An 18,684-nucleotide genomic window follows, 5' to 3' on the forward strand; every position below is an offset into this window, starting at 1 on the left:
CCTATACACTGGATAAGTCGGAGATGGTAGGCCAGAAGTGGTGGTACATTGAGGGTGGGCTGCGTGTGAGGGGCCAAATGGGACTGTAGAAACAAACTGGTGTTGCTCTAAGTGTGTACAGGGGCCCGCAGGAACATTGATCAGCCTCTCGTCTTACATGTGAATGAGAACACCTCTCACACCTCCGGCTAGGGTTAGAAGTGATGCCCAGTCTACTGCAGAACTGCTAGGTAAGGACATGTAAAGTTTGAAAACGGGTACGATCCTCAAGGTTGGAAGGCGCTAAAGTGCCACAAAGCAGTTAAGAAAGTTGTATGTGGTTGTGGCAGCAGGTGAACCAGACCAACAGTTTCTCAAAATTGAATGGTAGTGTAAAACCAGTAAGTAATTAGAGAATTACATTCCCAATGATGGAAGAATGAGGAGGTTGCCAAACACAAGACGGGAAAGACAAGAACAAAGCATGATATTGCTAAATCGCACACCAGTCCTAATTACTAATCAGAAAAACGAAGAAGTTGTGCCACGGAACCAGCAATCCAGGTGCAACCCAGCACTCCCAGTTGTGAGTGACCAATTAAGGAAAGGAGAGAAAGTTCAATTGTGTGGATCAGAGAAAACAGAGAGAAAATATCGAGGCTGAGTACCCCAAAAGGAAATACACCGAACACGGTTTACAAAGGAACATACAAAGTACTTTATTCTATACTGAATTCAATTACAAAAACAGTGCAAAATCAGATAGCTATCGGCCCTCAGTACAACACAATGAACTCCAGCGTGGTTAAGTGTGTTCAGTGAGAGACGCTGTACATTAGAATGCATTTGCTTTTTATATATTTTGTGGGCGCGAGGCCCAGCCCCACTTCGGGTTAATATTCCTTTTAATATATCACCGATCTAGGGTTCGTGCCAAGTCTCAAATAAGCGCATATAACTGGTTTGCCTTTAATACATGTATCAACAAGCGTATGCAATAGTTGTGTATTCTAAAGTTTTCCATGCAGGCCTTCTTAAACATTAATACAATATAGTTAAACAGATGTTCTTTGTTCAGTATTTGAATACATCGTCTCAACATATGCTCGTGGATTAGTTTTCATTGTACAAGTAATCCTTCTACACATAGGTCAACGAAGGACAAGGTCTCAGTTCATGACCCCAACATGTGGCCTGCAGGCAGATTACACATTAGCTATGTACAGAGGTCAAGACGGCCATGTTGTATTCTGCAATGACATTGTCCACCATTTTAGCTCTCAGGGTGACTTTTACACAACGAATCCTAAAATGGCGGTTTTACCTAAAATGGCGACCTATATGGATTTAAGGTCAGGACCTTGCAACACAGATTTCTTTCGCAAGTGACTTTCGAGCAGCTTGGCGTAGGCCAATAATAAATATATTTATTACAATAGGAGGCACGATATACTTTATATTTCGACACACCCTCCTTTTGGCCTATGCCAAGTGCTAAAACTACTTTGGATCTTCTTGCAAATAACTCCATGCATCATTGTCCATGCACCCTGAATCACTATCAGAAATACCTATTGCCATTAGGTCTTTTGCTAAAATATCCTTCAATACGTATTCTTTGGAAGTCTTATCTGGGGCATACACTTTATGTCCTATCGAACCTACCGCCTGTGCGCAACATCCCCCTAATATCGAACACATACCAGGCAGGCACTGAATACAACAACAAAGAAACAACAGGATTCCAAAAATAATTAATAAGACCGAAAGTACCTTCCAAACCCAAGATCGCAAGAAGTCCCAGAACCAAGTGCTCAGATCCCAGTTTCCCTCGGGAACATGCACTTCGGAACTAAGGACGTGCAGATTCTGTATTGCCTTGAAGATAGTTAGGGAGAAATCTGGTACGAAAACACAGCAAGCGGACCCCACTAATTTGCATACTCCACCACGCTCAGCTCGAATGACATCTAATCCTATTCGATTTTGAAGTACTAATAATCTTATCGCCTTTTGTTCTAACGTCATATTATAGAATATGTCCGTGGTCCGGTTGATGGTTCTCTCCAGTACTCTCGCTAGTTTTCTGATATCTTCTGAATTCGCTATCTGCCCCCAAAATGGCACAACTGATTTTGCTATATCCCCCAATACTTGTGCCGGGGTATCACCATTCTCATCCTGCCGTGGACGAGCCTTCAAAACTTCTTTTGTACTAGCTATAAACACCCCAGGTAACAGGATCCCTAAATAACAGGTTCCCTGCCAATCCCTGGGCAACCATGGGAATGCTACATTAACACAGAGAATGTAGATAGGTTCGCCTACATACAAAGGTCTGTTCTCCCCAGTCAAATTTGCAACGTTGGCACAACCTAAACATTTTCCCATTGACTGACTTCCATTCCTCTGTATGCAAAATGAAACTGAATCAGGGCTATGGTTAACAGTGTAAGAAGGAGGCATGGAATCCTTATTGCCTATCAGAGCCATTTTAAAGGAAATCAAAGACTGGAAAGGACGAGACAGTTTGTCAGAAGGCCTAATAGAAGCAACATTCAGTTTACTCCTATTTGCAAAAAGCGAGCATCCCAGGGGAGTCAAAACACGTTTCTCAAAACTATTCAAATTGGTGCCATCAAAGTTCCCTGAGATGCTATCATTCCATCGGCCAAAGAACAGTGCTCTAAGAGAAGCATGGCAGGCAGTTGTCAATGGTAAGGGATGAATATAGCAACCTAGCCCCTTTTCCCCGTGTTGTGGTAAATGTGAACAGACCCAGCAGTTGGATTTATTAAAAATGCCATGTGTAGGATTCATTATAAGTAGTAGAGTGTTATTATGGTACCTTTGTCTGTGCTGGGAATCCTGAGGGGATAAAGTGTGCAAATGTACAAAGGGAGTAGGAACAATGGGTGCACTTTCAGTAGGCAACAAAAGTTCTAAAGAGTGAGTTTCCTCGAGGTACCACAATCCTAAGGCAGCGACTATTAAAAAACCAAATATCATTACAAGAATACAGCAATACGTTTTCGGGGCCAGGCATTTTGTCCATTGTCCCGGTTGGTCACCCCTTTATTTACAAGTCCAATACGAGCGGCGGCGGTAGGAGGCATTGTAGTCTTCAGATGGAAACCCCAATGTTCGTTGCTGGCGAACCCCCGGTCGCGCGATTTCTTAGTCCTACCACAACCGTAGCCAACAGAATCCCCTTTTCTCAAATTTGGGCAAAAGCAAGCCCTCGATGACTCTTTTCCCCCTCCGAATGCACAGCCAAACCGTGCCGTAAGTCTATCTTTGTGGTCGCAAGTTGTATTGTACTTTTCCTGGTACTGATTGATCCGGAAAAAATATGCCGTCACTTCCTGCTGGAAGCAGCGCATCGGAGGTAAGTGAGGAGGCTGAATTTGAAACAGCCGTTTCCGGGTGCAAAATATGTGGAGAGTGTGGAGACAAAATGGCAGCTTACCTAAACCTCCCGGGCAAAGAGATATTTTCTGACACACTCTCAATGCTGCTTACTGCTTTGGGATCATTGGTTGCAGTATCAGCAAGGGGTTCTGTTTCTTCTGTAGCGTGTGGTACAGGGCGAGGATGTTTATTGATGTGTGACGCGTGGAGCCAGTTCTTTCGTCCAGCTACCCGCAGCGCTGTCTGGGTGACCAACAGGACCTGCAATGGCCCACTCCTGCGAGGCGCGAGGCGCGATACAGGAGGTGCGCTCAAATTATTTGACGAGCACCCAACTCCCAGGTCGTATGCTGTGGCCCGGGCCCTCATATCGTACAGGTAAAGCTTCTCGTACCTGGTGATAAATCAAATACAGGTTTTTAGTCAATTGGCTACAATAGTCTGAAAGTAGTACATTTTCAACATTCTTTGAATTTCGGCATTTTGGAAGATTCCAGATATTGGCAGGTCTCCCTTGAAACATACATCTCCGTGAAGAGATCTGTGGCAGTTTGTCTAGCTATCTGATCAGAGAAAGCATTCCCTTTTCCAATATCATCCACAATCTTTCAATGTGCTGCACATTTCATAACTGTTAACTGAGAAGGGAGCCAAGCGCTGAGAGTAGTAGTACTATTAGGGAGCCATGTTGAATCTTGGTGCCATGCGAAGTTAGGAACCCTCTTTCTGACCAAAGTCTCCCAAAGTTGTGAACCACCCCAAAGGCATACTGACTATCAGTATATATATTTACTGCAAGCCCTTCGGAAAGTTCACAAGCTCGGGTCAATGCTATAATCTCTGCGGCCTGCGCAGAATTATGCGTAATTCTCTTAGTTTCCACAACCGTGCTTAATGTAGTGATTGCATAAGCGGCTGCGGATGTACCATCCGGAAGTTTAAAGCAGGAGCCGTCACAAAACAGCTCTCCTTGCGGATTATCCAAAGGAGGAATTCTGCCCTTTGTTTCTTGTTCGGTCGTATACAAACAATCATGTGACTCTTCATCGCCGCAAGTAGTATCTTGCGGAAAAGGTAGAAGTTCAGCCGGATTAAGGACACAACACCTCTTAATTTGAATGTGAGGAGCAAACAAGATCAATTCATATCTTGTCAACCGTGCAGAAGTGAGGTGTTGCGTTTGAGTTCGGTTCAATCGAACATCTACAGAATGAGGCACCATCAGGGTTAGATCATGGCCTAGGACCATTCTCTCACTCTGTTTTACAGAAGCGGCGGCACCAGCAGCAACAGCGCGCACACATCTTGGCAAAGCGCATGCTACAGGATCAAGGGCGGAAGAATAGTAACCGCACGGCCTATTCTTCCCTCCATGTTCCTGCGTTAATACAGCCAAAGCACATCCATCACATTCATGCACAAACAATACAAAGGCCTTTTCATAGGTTGGTGTGCCCAAAACTGGTGCAGAGCATAATGCAGTCTTAAGCAAGTCAAACGACTGCTGGTGTACCCTGTTCCATGGCAATGGCGAAGAAATGCTCTTCTTTGTCAAAGCCACCATCGGTGTGATCACTAGTGAGACATTCGGGATCCACAACCTACAGTAAGAAGCCATACCTATCAAGGCCCTAACTTCCTTCGGTGTATTTGGGACAGACATGCCAGAAATGTGTTTTATTCTTTCAGGTATCAATCTTCTTCCCTCCTTTGACAGGAGATAGCCTAAATAGGCGACCTCCTGACAACAATATTAAAATTTTGTAAGCAAAGCTTTGTGACCATGCTTAGCTAGATGAATAAGTAATAACACAGTGCCCCCTTTTTATCTACTATCTTTGTGTATAGGAATACTAAAGAACGCATTCTTTAAGTCCACAACACTAAAGTAAGTAGCTGTAGCTGGAATCATGGTTAGGATCGTTGTTACATCAGGCACAATTGGAAATTGTGGTGACACATCTTTATTAATGGCACGTAAATCAATTATAAAATGGAATGGAATTACATTATCGCCTTTCTTGTACATGGGTAAAATCAGACTATTACACAAACTTCCTGAAATTTCTTCAATCACACCGCGATGCACAAAATCGGAAACAATACATTTCAAAGCTTGCTCGCCCTCAACCGAAATCTTATACTGTGGAATGCGTGGCAGCTCAATTCCATGTTTCAAAACTATCTTAACAGGCTCAATCTGTAAAACACCGACATCATTGTCGTCGACAGCCCACCACCTCTCTGGTACATCAATGAATTCTGGAGGCAAAGCTCTAATCAAAAATTGTGAGGCAGAAAATTGCTGTGGTGAAATCGTCAAGCGCACTCCATCAGAAGAACAATGAATCACTGCATTTAATTCTTTTAACAAATTCAACCCCATCAAGTTCTCTCCGCAATCTGAAGTCAACAGAAAAGGACACTGGTCCGTAAAGGAACCCAAAGAAATAGGTACCGGCACAGAAACCGGACAAACAACTGGTGTACCGGAAAACCCTACAGAAACATTGGTTTGCCCTGACAGTGGAATGTTTGGAACCCGCAAATGATCAATGGAACACTTCTGTGCTCCAGTGTCTATCAAAAACTGATGTTTCCTATTTCCCACCACCATTTCAATGTAGGGACCATTCTGATTGACGGGAATAGGTGTAGGTTCCAAACCCTGCTTCGGGCAATCCTAACGAAACAGAATATCATCAAAAGGAAGCCCTTCAGATAAATATGCAGCGGAAGGATGATCAAATATATTCCTAGTGTCTGCACTCGGAGTCTGATTGTCCTGTGTAAACTGACCTCTACCAGGGCCCCCTACGCCCGGGCGTCCTCTGGATCGCCTACCCATATTACCAAATGTATTATTCGACCTTTGTTGAAGGACGGGGCATTGTGCTCGCCAATGACCCTCTCGACGACACTAAGCACACTGGATAATATTCACAGGACCCAAGGGCACATTCCCCTGCGGGACATACTGACCTCTAACCTGAGAATTACTCCCTCTGGGGCCCCTAACAATTTGCTGCAATAGCACTTTAGTTTTTAAATTGCCTTTCCGTTTTTCAATCCTATCTTTTTCATTATTGACACGGTTCTCATAGTACTGAGCCATGTGCAGTACTTCTGATTGTGATTTCACTTGCCAAGCGCTCTTACAAGACATAATCTGTCACTGGATGTCAGGCAGCAATCCACGTACAAATTTGTCCACAAATAATCTTTTCCCATACTCTGTGCCTAAGTCTTGTCCACTGAAATCCGAGAATACCTGTTCGAACCGATTAAAGAACTCGGTAGCACCTTCAGACTTTCCTTGAACACAGGCCGTAAGCTTGTCCCAAATAATTCTCTTTTCGGGAATTATGGTTTTTAATTTAGCAATGATTCTATCTGGCAGAGTTAATATCAAGTGTTGCAGTCTTTCACCAGCTGGCCTTTCCCCATCGAGTCTGGTTATATTCGCCCATGTATCTGCCAACACGGGTACATCGTCAATAGTTCTCACTTGTTTCCATAAATCTACGGGCAGGAGCCCAGGAAACAACAAATCAATGTCACCTAAGGTGAACACTGAGGATTGCAAAACGATTCCAACTTTTTATAGAACCCTGTCGAATTTTTCCTAATATCGGGGATAGATTGCCTAATAGTGTTCACTTCCTGTCTTGAGAACGGGACATGAACAAACTGTGCTACATAATGTGCAGGAATGTTCACAGCGACTATATTATTTACAGGATTGGCCTCAACCTCAACCTTCGGGACAAATGTTGGAAGAACCTCTCTCATAGGCAACTGAGAAATAGGGGACTCCGAACGCTTACTAAGCAACAGAGCCAAGTCGAGCGCTAAAGCAGTCGAAGAAGTGTCAAGCGAAAAAGCTCTCTTGTAAATGCTCAATAAATCTGTGGGACAACTAATCTTCCTTTTTACACATTCATCCTGCAGGTATTCTATCATTACCTGTATCACTTTCCTCTGCATTTCCAACGTATATTGACTATATGTGTAATATACCTCAACTGGAGTTATCGATATGTCTGAAATCCATCTAATCGCGTTTTTCTTACAAATTTGCATTTCCTCCGATATCGGTTTACGACACGGAAGGAACCGTTTCTATACATACATATTCTCCTCTTCATCATCCTCATTCTGTAACTTTTCTAACTCCTTTCTATACCCAAAAAACCTCTCAACATGCTCATTTGCCTACTCCACAGTGTCCCAAGAAAGCGCTAGAGTATTTAGATCCCTTAACCCTTGCGGAACATCCGCATTTTTTAATCTTCCCCACATTATGCATAACTGAATCCCTAAACCTTCAATAAAAACATTTTTCTCAGGAAAATTACCCGTATTACAAAGTGTGGCAAAAACACTAGCTTGATCATCCTTCTCCATACAATGCTTAGCCCATGCAATTAACTCACGTTTCTTCTCCGGCGGTACAGTATTACGAGTGACAACTTTTGTTCCTGTACCTTGGTCGATTACAAGCGTCTCAGGACCACTTGGAAGCAGGTGGAGGGACAAAAACCGGAGTAGTAGGAACAACAGGTTGAGCAGGAAGAGCAGGAATAACAGCAGGAAGAAGTACAGCAGTGGGAAGAGGAACATACAGAGGTGACGCAGAGGCACCAGGCCTTCGTTCATTTAATATTTTGTCAATAAATTCATCAGAATTATGAAGATCTTTAGAAGGATAGATTTTCTGAATTCCAAGTCAGAAAGCCCTATTCATATGTTTAGTCGCCTCAGACTGTTTGTTTTGGTCATATAATAATGCCTTTTCAGCGTTCGTTTTATGATGACGTGCATGTTTCTCTCTACCTTTAAGTTGTTGCAACGCTTCTTTTTTCCAATTCTGCAAAACATCAAATGCTGCAGGTCTAGCCTTTTTCTTTAACAAGACTGACTCCAAGTATTCAATGCGAGGGATCTCAAAACTACCATTGATTGGCCACTGAAGTTCGGAGGCATGTCTGATTTGTCTGTGCCAAATATCATTAAATACTATACTTCCAATGCCATACTTACAGTACATAGTACATGCCGGCGACCCCTCCTGTGGTGCCGTACGGCTAAATTCCAGTGATTGTCTATCACTGCGGAATAATGCCCTAAAGCAGATAGACAATTTCCCAGGCATATCTCAAATTCTTGGGGTTTGCTGGTCAATAATTGTGTCTGCAGATACAATGCGCCAAAATTCAAATTGTCAGGGTTAAATTAAGAATTGGGTCACGACTCACCTGACCAAACCTAAGGAGGACTGATCGGTACTTCTAAGAATCTTACCTAACTAATCTTACCTCGTGTATGGTGATTTTGGCAAATCTGCCCGCCTCGATAAGTGGACCCTCGTCAAGATGCCATCTCAGAAAACAAGCTAATCATCCAGGGATCGAGTCGTGCAGCACTGCTGAGGTGTCGCTTCTCATCCAGGGGCCCCTTTATGTCACACCGTCTGATCCCAGTCCGATAGCGTGTGTCAACCTTCAACAATCCGGCATCAATCTTGAGGGTCCCTATTCGGGCGCCAACTGTGAAAACAGAGAAAAAATATCGAGGCTGAGTACCCCCAAAAGGAACTACACCGAACACGGGTTACAAAGGAACATACAAAGTACTTTATTCTATACTGAATTCAATTACAAAAACAGTGCAAAATCAGATAGCTATCGGCCCTCAGTACAACACAACGAACTCCAGCGTGGTTCAGTGTGTTCAGTGAGAGACGCTGTACATTAGAATGCATTCGCTTTTTATACATTTTGTGGGTGCGATGCCCAGCCCCACTGCGGGATAATATTCCTTTTAATATATCACCGATCTAGGGTTCGTGCCAAGTCTCAAATAACTGCATATAACTGGTTTGCTTTTAATACATGTATCAACAAGCGTATGCAATAGCTGTGTATTCTAAAGTTTTCCATGCAGACCTTCTTAAACATTAATACATAGTTAAACAGATGTTCTTTGTTCAGTATTTGAATACATTGTCTCAACATATGCTTGTGGATTAGTTTTAATTGTACGAGTAATCCTTCTACACATAGGTCAGCGAAGGACAAGGTCTCAGTTCATGACCCCAACAAGTGGCCTGCAGGCAGATTACACATTAGCTATGTACAGAGGTCAAGACGGCCATGTTGTATTCTGCAATGACATCGTCCACCATTTTAGCTCACAGGGTGACTTTTACACAACGAATCCTAAAATGGCGGTTTGACCTAAAATGCCGAACTACATGGATTTAAGGTCAGGGCCTTGCAACACAGATTTCTTTCGCAAGCGACTTCGAGCAGCTTGGCATAGGCCAATATTAAATATATTTATTACAATAGGAGGCACGATATACTTTCTATTTCGACAACCACTGCAATGAATATTTCTCTCTGTTAGGTCATAAAAGAGAGGGGAAACTCTCCATAATTAATACGTAAGTCTATTAGTGTAAAAACAGTGTTATTTACTCCACTCATTAGACTGATGCCATACCAAATGATGTCTGAATAGTAGTAAGGAACTTCTTGTCGAAAAAATCAATTCTTCAGAAGCGCCTCAGGCGTCAATCGCAATCTAAAGTAACAACATGAAATCATTCAAAAACGGCCCAATAAGGCATGTCACCAGTTCATGTGAACAATATGTCAATCTCATTGCATAGTATGTAATCAGTAATCAAAATCTTACCCAAATCCAAAATAATGTGCCATTCATGAGAAAATAATAAAGTGGGTGAAGTACCACAATCCTGCAGATAAGGGGATCAATCCCTGAAAAACTAAATCAACAAACTGCTAAGAATCCCTCGTCCCAAGAGGATCTCAAACTTAGGCAAAGCCATTAATATACATACGGAACATTGCACTCTCAGAAATGTGTCATTACCTGGTGAAAGAAATTCCATGAGGCAAATATTGACCAGTCACCAGTTCATGGGCAGATTCACGAAGTTAAAGCATTTTAACATTATCCGGAAATGAGGCTAGCGTGTGACGTTGTGCGCGTGTACGTGCCATCTGTGCCGTATCACACATCACCTGATACAGAATGCTACTTATCTCTTAGCAACAAGCAGCATCTTAGCACAGGATACGTCAAAGAGAAAACAAGAAAGCCACGTTCTGTGCGCCGTATATGTTTTGAGTCCCTGAGAGATAACTGCTCAGAATTTCACGTGCGAGTTAGAGTCCAGATTCACAAATGGCAAAGCATACTGCCAAAGTGCAGAAAAACATAGTAAACAGTAAACAAATAAAAGAGGGGGGATCCCATTTAAAATGGAAAGGAACTGCATGTGTAATTCATAATACACCGATTGGTGATGGCTGGAGATGTGTATTCCAGAGATGATGGGTGCACCTAGTTAGTTGACCATGGCACAAGTCAACAGAAATAGTTAATATCAAATACAAAAATGAAAGATGTAAATAAAATTAAACTGTTCCATCTTCACAATAACATGTGCCCAGTGTACATCAAGAATCACTGAAGTGGTTACAAATCATTATTTCAAAAAGACATCTCATGATCTGTGTTCAGACCTCTTTCTATGCAGTGGAAAAAACAAATGGTTTTGCTCTCCATTTCCTGAGTTGTAACTGCAAATCTCCACCTCTCTTGCCCAATTTGGCCTTCTCCAAGCCTATGAATCTAATATCTGCCTTATTTTCTAACTGGTGCTTCATTTGCCAGTGTACTGCTAGTGGGACCTGCTGGTCCTGGCTGTTAAGACTAATTGTACTGCGAATATAGATCAAACCACAATCACATATTAATGCATACACTACATAAGTGGATCTGCAATTGATAAAGTCCTTGATTGTCATCTTCAAACCAAAGGCATCAGTGAAAACTGAACAATCTTGTTCTGCAAATTTGCACATGGTGTAGTCACCACATTTATGAAAGCCTTTGGATGGAGTGAGCCAATTAGAGTTAGTTAATGGCATGTGTTTAGAAGTATCCAAATGTGATGGACAGACCACATATTTGATGCAAAAGGCATCAGTGAAAACTGAACAATCTGTTTGTGCAAATTTGCACATGGTGTAGTCACCACATTTATGAAAGCCTTTGGATGGAGTGAGCCAATTAGAGTTAGTTAATGACATGTGTTTAGAAGTATCCAAATGTGATGGACAGACCACATTTTTGATTGATCTAGCCGTCGTGTAAACAAATTTAGGTTTAGCTGACAAAAATGGTGAAAGGTCTTTATCCAAAAGAAGAATATGCCAATGCTTAAGTACTAATTTGTATAGGCTACTAGTATCCATAGAATATTTGGTAATAATGCTCAACTTCTGGTCCTTATCCTTTTTGGATGATGTAGTAGTGAGCAAACTGGCTCTATCCGTGCTACTATATTTATGCATAGCTGCATGAATAACCTTAGGTTGATAGCCTCGATTCAAACATCTCAAATTGAGCATCAAGCATTCTTGATTGTAGTCCTGTGCCAGACTACAATTGTGTCCCGCTTGATAAAATTCCCCACATGGGATGTTGTCAAATTGATCTAAGGTGGCAGCTCCTAGCATGTAAAATGGAATTGACCTCCGTGGATTTACGAAAAGTACTTGTCTCAATTCTTTTGTTCTTAATGATAATATGCAAATCAAGAACATTGACACTAAAAGGATCACAATGTCCTGATAATTGTATGCCGAAGACATTGTTATTTACATAGGAAAGAAATTGATCAAAAGAGTCCGAGGTACCCTGCCAGATGATAAGTACATTTTGAGAAAATGGGACATTACCCAAAACATGAGTTTCTGCAAAAAATTACATAAAAAGATTTGCCAGTGATGGCGCAAACTTAGCCCCCATCGCTACCCCTCTGGTTTGGAGATGGTATGTGTTGTTAAAAAAACAGGCATTGTTGGTCAAAGTAAATTTCAAAAACATTTGGAGCATTTCAACATGTTTGACATAAGAAGCCGATGAATCCCTGTATGCATAGTCCACTGCTTTTAAGGCCAAATCATAATCAATATTGGTATATAAAGCAACCACATCCAGGGTTGCAAGAAGAAAATCATCCTGCCGCACAATCTTGGAAAGGTGTTCCAATACACTTCTAGTGCCCCTGATATAAGAGGACATTTAGGTATCTAGATATTTAGAAATGCCTTCAATTTCCCACCCTATCCTGCTTAATATCGGTCTCACTTCTGGATGCGTGGTATAAGGCTTATGTATTTTAGGCAAAAAATGCAAGGTTGGCATTATGGGAAGTTTTATGTTCAAAAAGACTTTTTCATCATCTGTGAGATAACCTTTAACATGCCATTCATTGATCAGGACTTGTAATTCATTCATAATCCTCTTAGTAGGATTGCTAGTAACCTTAACAAAACATGTCCCTGTTCCGGACACATGTGTGAAAGATAAACAATGGTGCACCAGTGTCCAAACCGCCCTCTCCAACAAAGTCGCAGGCCTACAAATCAAAATTAAAACAAGAAAGAATCCTAACTCTACTAACTCTACCAACACTCCCCCCGCCCTAAACCCCATAACCCTACACCCAACCCACTTTCCCGCTTCAGCTTTTCCAAAGTCTCTACGTTAGAAGTGGAACAATCTATCCTCAGCCTCAAACCTTCAAACTGCCAGGGCGACCCCTGCCCATCACAAATCATTAAAGATAGGGCAAGATACCTCTCACTACTCATTACCAAACTCATAAATGACTCCTTCTCTTCAGGCATCATCCCCAACAATCTAAAAGAGTCTTGGGTTCTCCCTTTACTTAAAAAACCCTCCCTAGACCCATCTATACCCACTAACTACAGACCCATCACCACCATCCCCTTCCTGCTCAAAATATTAGACAAGACAGCGTATCTACAAATACAACAATACCTTGAATTAAACCATCTCCTGGGAATCCGGGAATCAGGCTTTATACCCCAGCACGGGACAGAGACTGCTCTCATCTATCTCAAAGCTCAAATTGACATCCTTAGAGATAACAGGAAAACTGCTCTACTACTTCTACTTGACCTCTCTGCAGCATTTGATTTAGTAGATGACAAAATTCTCTGTAACCACCTAGACTCGCCAGCCCATTTCTCTGAAGAAGCCATCGGTTGGATTGAGTCTTTCCTGAACAACAGGCCTATGCGTGTCTTCTCTACCTCAGCATCCGCTGACCCTATCCCCATCACTTGCGGGGTTCCCCAGGGATCATGCGTCTCCCCCACATTGTACAACGTGTTCACCAAGCCCCTGTTTGATGATCTTGATGGTCTGGGTATCACCTACACTAATTACGCCGATAATACCCAGATCCTCAACCCGTTGACGGGAGATTACAACAAGGATTTGGCCTTGGGGAACCGGGTGTACCTAATCATCCAGGCATGGATGGCCTCCCACAATCTATGCCTGAATGATGACAAAACCAAACTTATTATCCTCAGTTCCACCCCTAACCTAAACAAACTGGATCACAACTACACTAGCTTCATCATAGATGGAAACTCTATCAAGGTAGCCAAGGGAGTTAAAACTCTAGCAATCTATCTAGACTCCTCCCTTTCCTTCCGCAAACAGGTTATCTCCATGGCCTCCTCCACAGCCCACACATGTAAACTAATAAAAGCAGCCAGACCCTTCCTTTCCACCCAGAGCTGTATCACCTTAGCCAGAGCCCTTATACTATCAAAACTGGACTATTGTAACACCCTTTATGTAGGAGCCAACAAATATGTTACAAATAAAATCCAGAGTCTGCAAAACCATGCTCTCAGAGCAGCGCATAGCATTCCCAAGAGAGAACACATTTCCAACACCAGGAGAGCCCATAATTGGCTCACCACCACCGACAAAATCCTGCTCAAAGTAGCCTCCTTAATTGATAAATGCCTCAACAATGCAGCCCCCCGCTACTTAGTCTACAGAATAAAAAGATACACCCCTAACCGACCTACCAGAACCGCCAATGCCAACTTGCTCTCAGTTCCCAGGTTCAAACGAACCAAAACGGGTGGCAACAGCTTCCAGGTGAAAGCTGCCCAACACTGAAACTCCCTGCCACTTACCTTAAAGGGATAGTCCGGCAAAAAAATGTATTTAAAAAATAGATAGGCAACATTAAAAAAAAATACTAGCACTTTTTTTTTAAACTTCCTATGTAAAATTTTGAGCTATTCAAGCTCAAAATTCGCAAAAGCAAGCACATAGGCGCATCCATTTTGTGAAATGGATGCCCGCCTGTGCTGGCTTTTGCTTTTGCGGCACTAATGAAGGAAAAGCCAGCCAGCTGTAGTAAAAAAAAGCTACCGCTGGGTGGCTTTTCCTTCATTGGTGCTGTACGCGGAGGACGGGGACCGGAGACCAGAGCAGGAAAGCTGCAGCTGAATCTCGGTAAGTGCTATTTATTTTTTTTTAAAAATAAGCACTAGCTGCGTTTTTTTTTCTAAGTTTTCCGGGCTGGAGGAGCCCGGAAAACTTAGAAATAAAACCGCAGCTTTAAAAACGTTGTATTTATGTTTGCGGTCGCTTTTGAAGCGACCGCAAACATAAATACAACGTTGTGTTTGAAAACGCTGCGGTTTTTCTTTCCAAGTTTCTCAGGCTCCTCCGGCTCAGACACAACCGCGTTTTGTTTCTGCCTGCTGTGGCTATCACTTTGGGTCTCCGGCACTCCCCCAGGAGAAAGCAGATTTGGGCAGAATCACTGCAGCATTTAGCATTTCCCATTTGGGGCTCTCGGGCCCCCCATATTTACATATGAATTTAAAGATATCAATTTGAAAATCAGTAAAGTTAGTCTTAGAAGAAGGTGCGAATAACAATCCTTTATTCAGTAAGACATTTTCTGATTTACTCAAAACTCTGTCTGAAAGGTTAATTACCACAGACCTCTGTATGTGGTACTTCACCCACTTGATTATTTTCTCGTGAATGGCATCATTATTTTGGATTTGGGTAAGATTTTGATTACTCATTACATACTATGCAATGAGATTGACATATTTTTCATTTGAACTGGTGACATGCCATATTGGGACGTTTTTGAATGCTTTCATGTTGTTACTTTATATTGCGATTGACGCCTGAGGCGCTTCTGAAGAATTGAGTTTTTCAACAAGCAGAGTTACTTACTACTATTCACAAATCATTTGGTATGGCAACAATCTAATGAGTGGAGTAAATAGCACTGTTTTTGCACTAATAGACTTACGTATTAATTATGGAGAGTTTCCCGTCTTTTTGATGACCTAACAGAGAGAATTATTCGTTGCAGTGGTAAGACCCAAATGTGTATTGGGCATGCGGGTCTTGTGTGCACACTGTTCTGAGGGTTGGTTTTCTGACTGTTGTATAGTAGGTTACTTTTTTTTACTGTGGCATGGCATTTTTAATTAACATTTTCTCTGATCCACACAATTGAACTTTCTCGCCTTTCCTTAATTGGTCACTCACAATTGGGAGTGTTGTGTTGCACCTGGATTGCTGGTTCCGTGGCACAACTTCTTAGTTTTTCTGATTAATAATTAGGACTGGAGTGCGATTTAGCAATATCATGCTTTGTTCTTGTCTTTCCTGTCTTGTGTTTGGCAACCTCCTCATTCTTCCATCATTGGATATGTAATTCTCTAATTACTTACTGGTTTGACACTACCATTGCAGGTCTTGTGTGCGCACTGTTCTGAGGGTTGGTTTTCTGACTGTTGTATAGTAGGGTTAAATTATAAACATGATTTGAAAATGCATGTTTATAATTTATGACATTGGGCAATGTAACCTATATTTCATTTAATATTGTTTGAAATCTTATACAAACAGCCTTGAGGATGACGAGGTGTTGGTCGAAAAACATGTCGGCTGTCTTGCAAACTCATTAAACTTAATTTGTACTAAACAAATGGATTACTGATTGAATGAACATATTATGCATTTTCCTAATATTAGGGAGAGCCCTGACACAACCAGACCTCGCTCCATTTACATGATTATCCTATTTGTATGACTTCAAGTATCTCTGTCATTTCCGATCAGCTCAAGTGAAAAGGGTGTGGGGCAGTACAGAACACAGAACGAGATGCTTCAACAAGTGGAATTACAGAACTTTGTCTTCCAAAATATATTCCCCAGAGATGTGATCCTAATGCACAATCATACTCGAAAGTGCCATGAACCTCGCTTCAACGGCCCTTTCATTGTAGAGGATGTCACGGCATCTGCAGTCAAGGTGCAAGGCAGACGTGCTTGAACTTTTCTAGGTGATGAAAAGATCTAAGCCGGAGAACCGGCCATGCACCCACACCCATCGGAAGCAAGCATTGGGGAAGAACAACAGCACGTGCAGACTAGATCTATGCTGAGGAAGAAGGATGCAGAACCTGCTGAACAAAGATAAATAATTAATTGGACTGTGGCTTTGTTTGGAACACTCTTTTCAGTCATTAAAAAGAGGTTAAGAGAAATTATTGCACTCTTGAGCCACAGGAGTTTGGTGACTTTGGACTGAGGTATGCTTAAGCCTTGATTGAAAAGAAAATATGTGCTAGATCTGGAGTTTATTTTCGACAATTGGAAAAGAGAGCAATATCCAGATTCATTTCTCACTGAGTTCCTGTTTGGAGGCAAGTATGGTGGTGCCTAATGACAGCGCTTCAAGGATCTTTCTAGCAGTTTTTGTGTTTCTACTGCGTGCATACCCTGCACTTGTAGGGAGAACTACTAGAGTTCTTGTGTTCCTGCAAGATCCTAAAAATGGTCCGATTGTAAGGAGATTGCTCATAGCAATTGTTGAGCAGATTCTCCGGCTTCTTGAGTTCACTGGGGGAAACGCAAATGCCCCTATCAGCAGATAATGCACACATATTGGTCAGTTTAGTCTTTTATTAGCTGATTGAAGAATGCCTGCATCTTGTTCGAAGACAGACCGATGTCAGAACTTTCCAGAGACCCAAGAAATAATGCAGCGCTCAATGAAAACTTGAGAGACATTCTAACCCAATGAACAGGTACTCTGAAAGAACATTAAGAACCGAATGAGACTTTTCCTTCGAGGGGCAGATCCGAGATCCATTTGGAAAAAGAACTCTTGTTTCATGCTGAAAGAAAATCAACATGCCATCCGATGAGCGGCCAATTCATGGCATTCTTTGGGAATTCATGTTCATCATCCAGTAAGCAGTCTGCTAATTGAGAAGAGTTACAGAACCATTTCAGCAGCTTCCTGAAATAGTGCATAGTGTTGCCTGATTAAAGAATTGTTTTTCCCTCCTTAAAAAAGAACAATGGGCAGCATTAGTAGTAATATCATGATGCCAGATCCTGAGAGACAGCCACGATGCATCAAAAGGCATTGCCGTAAGATTACATATCTTTGCTTGATTTATGCTTGTATTTTGTTTATAGTGATACTGCTTTCACTCACAGTGCATACGTCTTATATAGATGTAAATGGAGCAAGAACTCATGTGAATCTTCCAGAACAGAAGGAAGGTACAAACGTGGCAACTACAAAGCAGCCAAGACCTTATACGATTGTTCCTACTTTAGAGATACACACGAGAGCACCTGGCCCTGTAATTAATAGGCTAGAGTTACCTTTTAGAAGAAAATCACATATAGAGATTATGAAAGACATTTTGATGCTTAAAAGCTATGTTGATAGAATGAAGCTTTTGAAATGTTCTCCTACACAAGTAGTGCATGTAAAAACACCAAGTCCACTGACAAATGCTTCTGGAATTAGTCCAGTAAGGAGCAATTATGATGACATACTCAATGAGATGATAATAGAAACTCATAAGAGAAGAATGAGACCTAGGAGAAGTGTAAGGGAGAATGATCAGGAGTTGAATGATTACTTGGATAGCACAGCACATTTATGGAACAACATATGGTATCAGCATATGAAGGAATTTGGAAGAAGGACTTCAGAGGAGGAATGGTTTGTATGTGCACTCCTGCCTTATAGCATGGGGAAGTCTAAAATCTTCATAGCTATTGAAATGGTTGTCCAGACAGCACATATTCTATCACACATAGCACTCTGCTGACCAGCGGCCAGTTCATGGGCCGGGATGCCTATCTCAAATGGGCGATCAAATTTGGGGATCAGTGCTATCTCCAGATGGCTGGAAAGAAGGGGTGGTTATCTGCAGAGCTTGGGTGGTCATTGGCTGCTATAAACTAGCCATTGACAAAGTGCAGAATGGATGCAAACCACTATGGCCGAGACTTGCTAAGCTACTGACCTGGGTCAAAGACAGAGGAGGACCCTTGGAGATAGTGCCTTTGGAAAGTGTA

Source organism: Ambystoma mexicanum, chromosome 2q (genome assembly GCF_040938575.1).
Source record: "Ambystoma mexicanum isolate Mex_15411 chromosome 2q, UKY_AmexF1_1, whole genome shotgun sequence".
NCBI classification, from domain to species: Eukaryota; Metazoa; Chordata; class Amphibia; order Caudata; family Ambystomatidae; genus Ambystoma; species Ambystoma mexicanum.